We start from the raw sequence: 11,032 nt of genomic DNA, 5'->3' as shown, positions 1-11,032 counted from the left end.
AAAAACAAGCAGGTAATTTTCCTGTGGTGGTTTCTCATTTGTAAAGCGTGGATTGTAATTCTATGATGGATAAGTCCTTCTAGGGAAGGCTGAAGGGATTATATTTTAGGAAAGATTTCCACTACTAACTAATATGGTTACCATAATGTATATATCACTAGTTAATTGCTTCTGAAATAGTAAGCACGCATTTACAAGTTAGAACACATTCCAAGATGTGTTAAAAAATTAACCATGTGATTCATTCCCTTGAAACAGGTACGAAAATAAGAATGATCACATTGCATGGCATCACATCAGAGCTGGAGGAGACTGCAAAATTAGGAGGAAGGAGAAGGGTAGCCCAATAGAATAACTTGGAATTTAAAAGGGAACTTAAAAATTAAGAGAGCAATACACAGAATGCAGAGAGAGACACAGAAGAAGCTGTAGAGAGAGCAGAAAGTGTACGCAGACTTCTGCCCAGGGGACTTAACAGGTCTTTCTCTTAACAGCAAGACAGGCTTAGTTTTACCAGAGAGCACAATTTTTTACAGTCCTGGTTTTAATTAATTTAGCCCTTGTTCTTGGTCTTTTGCTCCTTATTCATATGTAAATATAGACATGTGTGTGTGTGTGTGTGTGTGTGTGTGTGCGTGTGTGTGTGCAAATATATAATTATGGGATAAGTAAGTAGCTGATATCAACCGTAATGAATTTATGTAGATTTATGTGTATTAAGTTGGTTAAAAGATTTTCTTTCAGGTAGTGCCTCTCTTCTGGTTTAATAAAAGTTTATTGTTCCAAATATCCCTCACACCTGATTATCCAGAAGTGGGATAAGCCAAGAAAGAAAAAACAGGAAACTGGCATTCATTCTCTCTCTCTCTCTCTCTCTCTCTCTCTCTCTCTCTCTCTCTCTCTCTCTCTAACATGAAAGTAGAAAGTAACTGAGAGGGAAGAAAGTCTGGGAGCTGGGAAAGAAGGGGGCAATGAAACATATATGAATATAGAAATAAAGATTGTTTTAAGATAAGGAACAAGAGGAGACAGAGGGATGGGGGTATCAGTTTGTGAGGGGAATGAGTAGGAACAAAATATATGTATGGAAATATAATGTACTGACTTGAAAAATTAATAAAAATTTAATAAGTCTTATAATTATAATGTATTTTGTCCCTGTGACCCTGAAGAGAGTTCCTTTGTGGTCTTAACAAAATAATGTAGCACTTGGGGGCAAAGATACAGCCTAGAACTCCTGCACTTGAGACCAAGATGGAGAAGACTTCCACAACTACCATGTTCTTCCCCTTAGTACTGTGGTAGACAGGGAGGAAGGTGACCCAGACACTGCAGAACACCAGCATGCTGAATGTCAGGAACTTGGCTTCATTGAAGGTGTCAGGTAGGTTCCTGGCCAAGAAAGCCAAGGTGAAGCTTCCCAGGGCTAGAGCCCCCAGGTAACCCAGCACACAGTAGAAGGCAGTGACTGAGCCCTTGTTGCACACGATGATAATATGTTCATTTTCAGAGTGTGTATCTGTGTCAATGAACGGAGGGGAGTTTCCCAGCCAGACTCCACACAAGATAATTTGGATCAAGGTACAGATGGGTACTATGAAGTTAGGTGCCCGTGTTACCAACAACCACCTGATTCTTCTTCCTGGAGTGGTGACCTTGAAGGCCAGAACCACAGTAATCGTTTTGGCCAGACAGTGGAAACAGCCACAGTGAATACCACTGCAAATGTGGTCTGTTGCAGGATGCAAGTGGCTGTGTTGGGATGGCCAATGAAGAGAAAAGAGCAGAGAAAACAGAAGTTAAGGGCAATGAGCAGTATGTAGGTGAGAGTACGGTTATTTGCCTTCACAATGGGAGTGTTCTTCTGCTTCAGAAAGATGCCAAGAACTAGAGCTGTCAGTGCAGAGAAGCACAAGGCTATGCAGGACAGACTTATCCCCATGGGGTCTTCATAATCCAGGAAGGTGATAGACTTTTGGAGGCAGTGGTTTTGTGCTGTGTTGGCGTATTGATGGTCTAGACACTGCATACACTGATCCACATCTGGTGAAAATGTACATTTTTGTTATTTCATAATCATTATTCTTTTGCTCATAGCCCCTCTTATTTGAGTAGGTTAACATGATAGCCTTCCTTTGTTCCTTCAGATATCAGATGAATGTGTGCAGGGACTAATGTGACTGCAGCATTGTGACATAGAAAATTATGATTTCTCCTCCTAAATCCATTATACATTGGTCTGAAGATTCTGACACCATCAGAAACTTAGGAATGTGTACTACACAGCCTCAGTTTGGTTACAATATTGTCTCAATAGAAGGCACTTCCTGGGCTGGGGACCAAGGGTCACCAGGTAAATGCCCTTGCTGCCCAAGCCTGATGATGTGAGTTTGGATGCCCAGGACCCAGGTAAAGGCTGGACAAAGAAGCAGAAATGTCTGTCATCGCAGGACCCCCCAATAGTGAGATGAGACACAGAGATAGAATTTGTCTTGGGAGCTCATGGGACATCTAGCCTAGCTAATGCATCTGTGGAGAGACATAGTCTCAAGCAAAAGAGTCAGGTGATGACTGGCTCCCCAATTCCATATGTGCACCATGGTACATGCACTCCCACTCACATGGACTCTCTTTCTCTCAATTTAGAAAAGTAACAAATTTGGTGAATTTTGCCACATTTGAGCAGTGGTATTTTCAATCTTGGAGTCTTTATATTCTGTGTAAATAAGTGAATATTTGTAGTTTTGTTGATGCATATGTGTGCATGAATATGTATGCAGCCTGTATTTCTACATGTGTTACCCAGAGGTCAACTTAAGGTACATTCCTCATGAGCCATCTAATTTGCTTTGTAATGTGTGGTCTCTCGGGGATTGCTGATTAGTCTAGTTTGGCTGGCCAGGGAGTGCCAGGGATTTGTATTTCTGCCTCCCCAGTACTGGGGTTACAGGCTCAGTCCACCACCACACCTGGCTTTTTATGTGATTGTCTGTTGGCAAACCCTACTACTAAGGTTGCAGTCTATCATGTCTGGAAAAGCTCTCCAATTAGAACTTACTGCCTATAACTCCAAAAACCTCTGAGGAAGGTCCTTAGCCTATGGCCAGATTATAGTTTCAACTTCCACTTTCCTTACAAGAACCTGCCTAGAATCATTCCTACCCTAGCCATTAATACATATCTACCTTTGAATTCTTTACCCATTCTCTAATATCTATATAACTCTGTTCACCCCAAATAAAGTTGAGTGAAGTTGATTCCTGAAGTCAATCTGTCAATCTGTACTCACATCCTCTGGATCCTGTCCCCAACACCCCCACACCCTTTGTCCTTGATAGCCAATATCCAGCAGCCCTGGGTGAGAAGCAAGGTTCACAATTGTTAGAAATTTACCAAAGTTGCCAGGCTCATGGGTAAGTACTTTATTTACTGAGCCATCTCCCCATTTCAATTCTCTCTTCTTTGGCCTATGAATTGTTAAAAGACAGTTAATGTTAGATTTACAAAAGATTCAGCTGACCTCAACATAGACCATCAAACAAAATGTAAGGAAGTGGGAATGTCACTTCCCCTCCACTCTAGAGTAAAAAGCCAAAGAGAAGGGGAAATTCTCCAGAAACAACCCCAGTAAACCAAACTTTTGGATGGGATATGTATATCTCATCCCTCCTCACAAAGCTTAGGGGCCATCATTGAAGAGGAGGTAGAAGGAGTGTAAGAGCAAAACGGTGAGGAGGAATGCTGCAGGAAGGCTTCTGGGCGTGATGTTCCAACTGTACCCATTAACTCAGAGCAGATGCGCTTGCCTGAACAAGACTTGTATAAGATCAAGATGGCTAACATTTTCATATGGATCAGGGAGGGGCTCATGAGGTCCCACTCTAGCTGAGGCTATGAGAAGTTTATGGTTTTGGGGAAAGGAAAGTCAATTACCTTCTGGGATGTTCCTGGTAAGTCCACCATTTTCTAGTAGATGTGTGTTTTAGCAGCACTGATTGGATTTAGTGGGTTATAAAATGAAAAGCGATCAAACAAAAAATTAAAGATGACATGAAATTGAGAGGAGAATAAGGGAGGATCCATGTATAAAACTACTAAAGATCACATTAAAAATATTTTTGAATGGCAGGTCCTAGAATCAAACCATCAGAAGGGATTCTGATGTTCTGTATGAAATAGATGCTGAGAAGGGACAGGGTGCCAGCTGTGTCAAGTTAACTTATTAAAGTGGGACAAAAAGGGAGTGGATCATAGACAAAATCCACCAAGGGGACTGGAAAAATGTCTTAGTTAAATGTATGCATGTAAGTATGAGGGACTTGAGTTCAATTCCCAGCACTCATTTAAAAGTGCAAGTGCAACTCTAAGTACCTATAATCTCAGAGCTAGTTTGGCAAAGAAAGGAAGGTCTTTCTAGCTAGCTATTGTAGCCAGACTACAAGCCTGCAGTTTCAGTGAAAGATCTTGTCTCAAAAAGGAAGGTGGAGAGTGATACACACTTGTATGTCTCCACATCCTACTCCTCACCCCACTCTACTACTACCATCAGCACCACCACTGTGTTTGAGAAAGTAGCAAACTTGGGATTTCCCATCTGTAAAGTCTATCCCAGATACTAAGAATGCAAGGGCCCAGAGAACACTCTGAACCTTCATAGAAGCTGCCCTGAAATCTAATTCTGTGTACATCAGCATACTCAGGTAGAGGCTGAATCTTGGCAGTGGTGAGGGAATCATAGTTTTACCTAAAATTATCCAGTTGGAGGCACTGGAAACATTGTTTAGTTGGGGAAAGCAATGCTCTGCAGGCCTGACAACTTGAGTTTCATTCCTGGACTTGCAAAAATGGGAGAGAACTGATCTCCCACAGTTGTCTTCTCATTTCCACGTGTGTGCCATGTGTGTTGTGGTGGTTTGAATAAGAATAGCACCCTTGGCTCATATATTTGGATACTTGGTCATCAGTGAATGACAGACTTGAGAAGGATTAGAAGGCATGGTCTTGTCAGAGGAAGTGTGTCATGGGGAGTTGGGGGGTGAGGGGTATAGACTTTGAGGCTTTCAAAAGCCAATGTCAGGCCCAATGGCTCTCTTCTTGTCTGCAGATCCAGATGTAGAACTCTGAGCTATTTCTTCAACACTATGACTGCCTGTGCCACCTGGCAGCCTACTGTGATGATAATGTACTAAACCTCTGAAGTTAAGCTCTAACAAGTGCTTTCTTTTATAGGAGTTGTCAAAGTCAGTGTGGATTGTTACAGCGGTAGATCGATGACCAAGCAGTTAATAACAGGACTGAGGTGTTGCTGTGACTGGGCTGACCATGTTTGTTGTTAGGAATGTGGAAGACTTTTGGATTTTGGACCAGAATAGTGGTTGGATGATTTAAGTGGGGCTTAATGTGCTATCTTCGTTAGAGCATGGAAGACAGTGGTGCAGAGAGCAATGTAGAGGCTTGACAAGAGGCAGGAGAAGAATATTACTAACTAGCCTAGAGATTGTTCTCATGATATTTTGGAGAAGAATGTGGCAGCTTTCTGGCTTTGTCCAAAAAAGAAAGAAAGAAAGAAAGAAAGAAAGAAAGAAAGAAAGAAAGAAAGAAAGAAAGAAAGAAAGAAAGGAAGGAAGGAAGAAAGAAGGAAAGAAAGGAAGAAAGAAAGAAAGAAGGAAAGAAAGAAAGAAAAATGATCTGTCTAAGGCTAAATTGAAGAAATTTAGATTAATAGCACTGGTAGAGGAGATTTCAAGACAGTTTAGGATTGAGTGCTGCATGGTTGTTGTGGTCACCTTATGCAGATCTATAACGAAAAGGAGCAATTTGAGCAAACCAAAATGTATGGTTTGAGGAGATTATGAACACCTGAAAATGTAATGGAGATAAGACCAGTGTTCCAGGAGATAATACATTTAAAGAAAAGCCAGATGCTAAATAAATAAAGGGAGTGGTAACCTCAGGGAAAGATCTCACCCAGCTAAGCTTCCAAATTGTGGAAAGAAATGAAAGAAAAGGTTAAGCAGTGAAAGAAACCATTGACAACAGAAAGCCAATTAAAGATGTAGTTGTATGAGGGGGCCATGTTCCAGTCCCAGCAAATATTGGAATGGTAGCAGTTTCATCCAAATGGTTCTGTATTTAGAGTGAAGAATCCATGAAAGGAGCTCTGGAGTCTTCCTCCATAGCTAAGTAAATTATCAGGATTATTTTAGGGGTATCCCTGAATTGAGACCCAAAGAGACCATTGAGTGAAGCTGTGAAGGTGAAGTTCAGATTATGTTGGAGATCCTAAGATATTGGAAATGCCACAGTTGTGGGATATCTTCTGACCATGTGTGGGATGAGTTCAAGAGGGAGAAATTATTGCAGACATATTGTGGTTTGCTCTGGAATTATCTGTATTTTGATGCTAATTCCACTGCCCCAAGGACAGCTGCCTAGTCATGTACTCAGGACTCAGGTGACTTCACCAGAAACTTCTCCCCATTTAATTTGTAAAATACAGGTGAGGGCTGGTGCAGGATAGAATGAGGCCTGTCATTGGATGAGAAGGAAGGATGGGCAGGAGAAACAGTTTAAGGGAAGAGGAAGAGATAGGAGGAAAGGGCAGGGAAGCTGGGGAGACAACATGGAAGCTGATGTTATGATTCCACGCTGCACCTGTACAGGGTTTAATGAATTTTTTTCTGATGCACTCAATTTTATTTTTTTCACTTTTTTCCATCTTTATTAAATTGGCTATTTCTTATTTACATTTCAAAAGTCATTTCCATTCCCGGTTTCCAGGCCAACATTCCCCTAACCTTTCCCCTCCCCTTCTATATGGATGTTCCCCTCCCAATCCTCCCACCATTACCTAACTCCCCCCAAGAATCCCTATCATTGGGGATCCAGCCTTGGCAGGACCAAGGGCTTCCCCTTCCACTGATGCCCTTACTAGGCTATTCATTGCTACCTATGCAGTTGGAGCCCAGGGTCAGTCCATGTATAGCCTATGGGTAGTGGTTTAGTCCCTGGAGGCTCTGGTTGGTTGGCATTATTGTTCATATGGGGTGTCTAGCCCCTTCAAGTTCTTTCAGTCCTTTCTCTCATTCCTTCAATGGGGGTCCCATTCTCAGTTCAGTGTTTTGCTGCTCGCATTCGCCTATGTTCCTGCTGTATTCTGGCTTTGTCTCCCAGGAGAGATTTACATCTGGATCTTGTCAGCCTGCACTTTTTTGCTTCATCCATCTTATCTAGTTTGGTGGCTCTATGTGCCATGTGTGGGGCAGGCTCTGAATGGGCACCTTCAGGCTCTGTTCTAAATGTTGCCTCCCTATCCCCTCTGGGTATTCTTGTTCCCATTTTAAAGAAGGAGTTAAGCATCCTAATTTGGTCATCCTTCTTGAGTTTCATGTGTTCTGTGCATCTAGGGTAATTTGAGCATTTGGGATAATATCCACTTATCAATGAGTGCATACCATGTGTGCTTTCTGTGATTGGGTTACCTCGGTGAGGATGATATTTTCCAGTTCCATTCATTTGCCAATGAATTTCATAAAGTCATTGTTTTTGATAGAGGTGTAGTATTCCATTGTGTAGATGTACCATATTTATTTTCTGTATCCATTCCTCTGTTGGAGGGCATGTGGGTTCTTTCCAGCTTCTGGGTATTATAAATAAGGCTGCTACCAACATAGTGGACCATGTGTCTTTGTTATATGTTGGGACATCTTTTGGGTATATGCCCAAGAGAGGTATAGGTGGGACCTCAGGTATTTCAATGTCCAATTTTCTGAGGAACCTCAAGATTGATTTCCAGAATTGTTGTACCAGTCTGCAATCCCACTAACAATGGAGGAGTGTTCCTCTTTCTCCACGTCCTCACCAGCATCTGCTGTTGCCAGGAGTTTTTGATCTTAGCCATTATGACTGGTGTGAGGTGGAATCTCAGGGTTGTTTTGATTTCCATTTCCCTTGTGACTAAAGATGTTGAACAATTCTTTAGGTGTTTCTCAGCCATTCGGCATTCCTCAGCTGTGAATTCTTTGTTTAGCTCTGAACCACATTTTTAATAGGGTTATTTGTCTCCCTACAGTCTAACTTCATTAATTCTTTGTATATTTTGGATATAAGCCCTCTATCAGTTGTAGGATTGGTAAAGATCTTTTCCCAATCTGTTGATTGCCGTTTTGTCCTAACAACAGTGTCCTTTGCATTATAGAAGCTTTGTAGTTTTGTGAGATCCCATTTGTCGATTCTTGATCTTAGAGCATAAGCCATAGGTGTTTTGTTCAGGAAATTTTCTCCAGTGCCCATACACTTTTTCTTCTATTGGTTTGAGGGTATCTGGTTGGAAGTGGAGGTCCTTGAACCACTTGGACTTAAGCTTTGTACAGGGTGATAAAAATGGATTGATCTTCATTCTTCTACATGCTGACCTCCAGTTGAACCAGCACCAGTTGCTGAAAATGCTATCTTTTTTCTATTGGATGGTTTTGGCTCCTTTGTCAAAAATGGAGTGACCATAGGTGTGAGGGTTCATTTCTGGGTCTTCAATTCTGTTCCACTCGTCTATCTGCCTGTCTCTGTACCAATACCATTCAGTTTTTATCACTATTGCTCTGTAATACTGCTTGAGTTCAGGGATAGTGATTCCCCTGGAAGTCCTTTTATTGTTGAGGATAGTTTTAGCTATCCTGTTTTTTTGTTATTCCAGATGAATTTGCAAATTGTTTTGCCTCTCCTATGAAGAATTGGGTTGGAATTTTGATGGGGATTGCATTGAATCTGTAGATGGCTTTTGGCAAAATGGCCACTTTACTATATTAATCCCCCAATCTATGAGCATGGGAGATCTTTCCATCTTCTGAAATCTTCTTCAATTTCTTTCTTCAGAGGCTTGAATTTCTTATCATACAGATCTTTCACTTGCTTGGTTAAAGTCACATTGAGGTATTTTATATTATTTGGGACTATTGTGAAGGGTGTCATTTCCTTATTTCTCTCTCAGCTTGTTTCTCTTTTGTGTAGAGGAAGGCTGCCAATTTGTTTGAGTTAATTTTATACCCTGCCACTTTGCTGAAGTTTGTTATCAGGCTTAGTAGTTCTCTGGTGGAACTTTTGGGATCACTTAAATATACTATCATATCATCTGCAAATAGTGATATTTTGACTTCTTCTTTCCAATCTGTATCCCTTTGATCTCCTTTTGTTGTCTGATTTCTCTGGCTAGGACTTCAAGAATTATATTGAATAAGTAGGGAGAGAGTGGGCAGTCTTGTCTAGTCCCTGATTTTAATGGGATTGCTTCAAGTTTATCTCTATTTAGTTTAATGTTAGCTACTGGTTTGCTGTTTATGGCTTTTACTATGTTTAGGTATGTGCCCTGAATTCCTGTTCTTTCCAGGACTTTTATCATGAAGGGTTGTTGAATTTTCAAATGCTTTCTCAGTATCTAGTGAAATGATCATGTGGTTTTTCTCTTTCAGTTTGTTTATATAATGGATTATGTTGATGGTTTTCAGTATATTAAACCATCCCTGCATACTTGGTATGAAGCCTACTTGTTCAGGATGGGTAATTCTTATGTGTTCTTGGATTCGGATTGAAAGAATTTTTTGAGTATTTCTGCATCGATATTCATAAGGGAAATTGGTCTGAAGTTCTCTTTCTTTGTTGGGTCTTTGTGTGGTTTAGGTATAAGAGTGATTATGGCTTCATAGACGGAATCTGGTAGTGCTCCGTCTGTTTCAATTTTGCGGAATACTTTGGACAGTAGTGGTATGAGGTCTTATATGAAGGTCTGACAGAATTCTGCACTGAATCCATTTGGACCTGGGCTCTTTTTGTTTGGGAGACATTTAATGTCTGCTTCTGTGTCCTTAGGAGTTATGGGGTTGTTTAATTGCCTTTTTTTGTTTCTGATTTAACTTTGGCACCTTGTATCTTGTCTAGGAAATTGTCCATTTCCTCCAGATTTTCAAGTTTTTTGAATAGAGGCTTTTGTAGTAGGATCTGATGATTTTTTAAAATGTCCTCTGATTCTGTTGTTATGTCTCCCTTTTCATTTCTGATTTTGTTAATATGAATGCACTCTCTGTGTCCTGTATTTAATCTGGTTTATCTATCTTGTTGATATTCTCAAAGAACCAGCTTTTGGTTCTATTGATTCTCTGTATAGTCCTTTTTGTTTCTACTTGGTTGATTTCAGCTCTGAGTTTGATTATTTCCTGCCTTCTACTCCTCCTGGGTGTATTTGCTTCTTTGTTTTTAGAGCTTTTAGGTGTGCTGTCAAGCTGCTGATATGTTCTCTCTCGAGTTTCTTTCTGCAGGCACTCAGACCTATGAGTTTTCCTCTTAGCACAGCTTTCATTGTGTCTCATAAGTTTAGGAATGTTTTACCTTCATTTTTATTAAATTCTAAGAAGTCTTTAATTTCTTTCTTTATTTCTTCCTTGACCAGGCTATCATTGAGTAGACCATTGTTGAACTTCCATGTATGTGTGGGCATTTTTCCCTTATTGTTATTGAAGACCAGCTTTAGCCCATGGTGGTCTGATAGGACACATTGGGGTTATTTCTATCTATCTGTATCTGTTGTGTCCTGTTTTATAACCAATTATATGGTCAATTTTGGAGAAAGTACCATGAGGTGGTGAGAAGAAGGTATATACTTTCGTTTTAGGATAGAATGTTCTATAAATATCTGTTAAATCCATTTGGTTCATGACTTCTCTTAGTCTGTCCCTATCTCTGTTTAATTTCTCTTTCCATGATCTGCCCATTGATGACATTGTGGTTTTGAAATCTCCTACTATTATTCTGTGAGGTGCAATATATGCTTTGAGATTTTTTAAGGTTTCTTTTATGAATGTAGGTGCCCTTTCATTTGGAGCATAGATATGTAGGATTGAGAGTTCATCTTGGTGGATTTTTCCTTTGATGAATATGAAGTGTCCTTCCTTATCTTTTTGATGACTTTTGGTTGAAAAAATCATTTTTATTCAATATTAGAATGGCTACTCAGCTTGCTTCTTCAAGACCATTTGCTTGGAAA

General features: G+C 40.4%; 1 pseudogene; it reads right to left on the bottom strand.

Annotated features, from left to right (window-relative positions):
• Positions 1 to 1,124: 1,124 nt before the first annotated feature.
• Positions 1,125 to 11,032, bottom strand: part of LOC116885432 — a 112,012-nt pseudogene continuing 102,104 nt past the window's right edge.

Source organism: Rattus rattus, chromosome 16, assembly GCF_011064425.1.
Source record: "Rattus rattus isolate New Zealand chromosome 16, Rrattus_CSIRO_v1, whole genome shotgun sequence".
NCBI lineage: Eukaryota > Metazoa > Chordata > Mammalia > Rodentia > Muridae > Rattus > Rattus rattus.
This window is presented reverse-complemented; position numbering and strand designations above follow the sequence as displayed.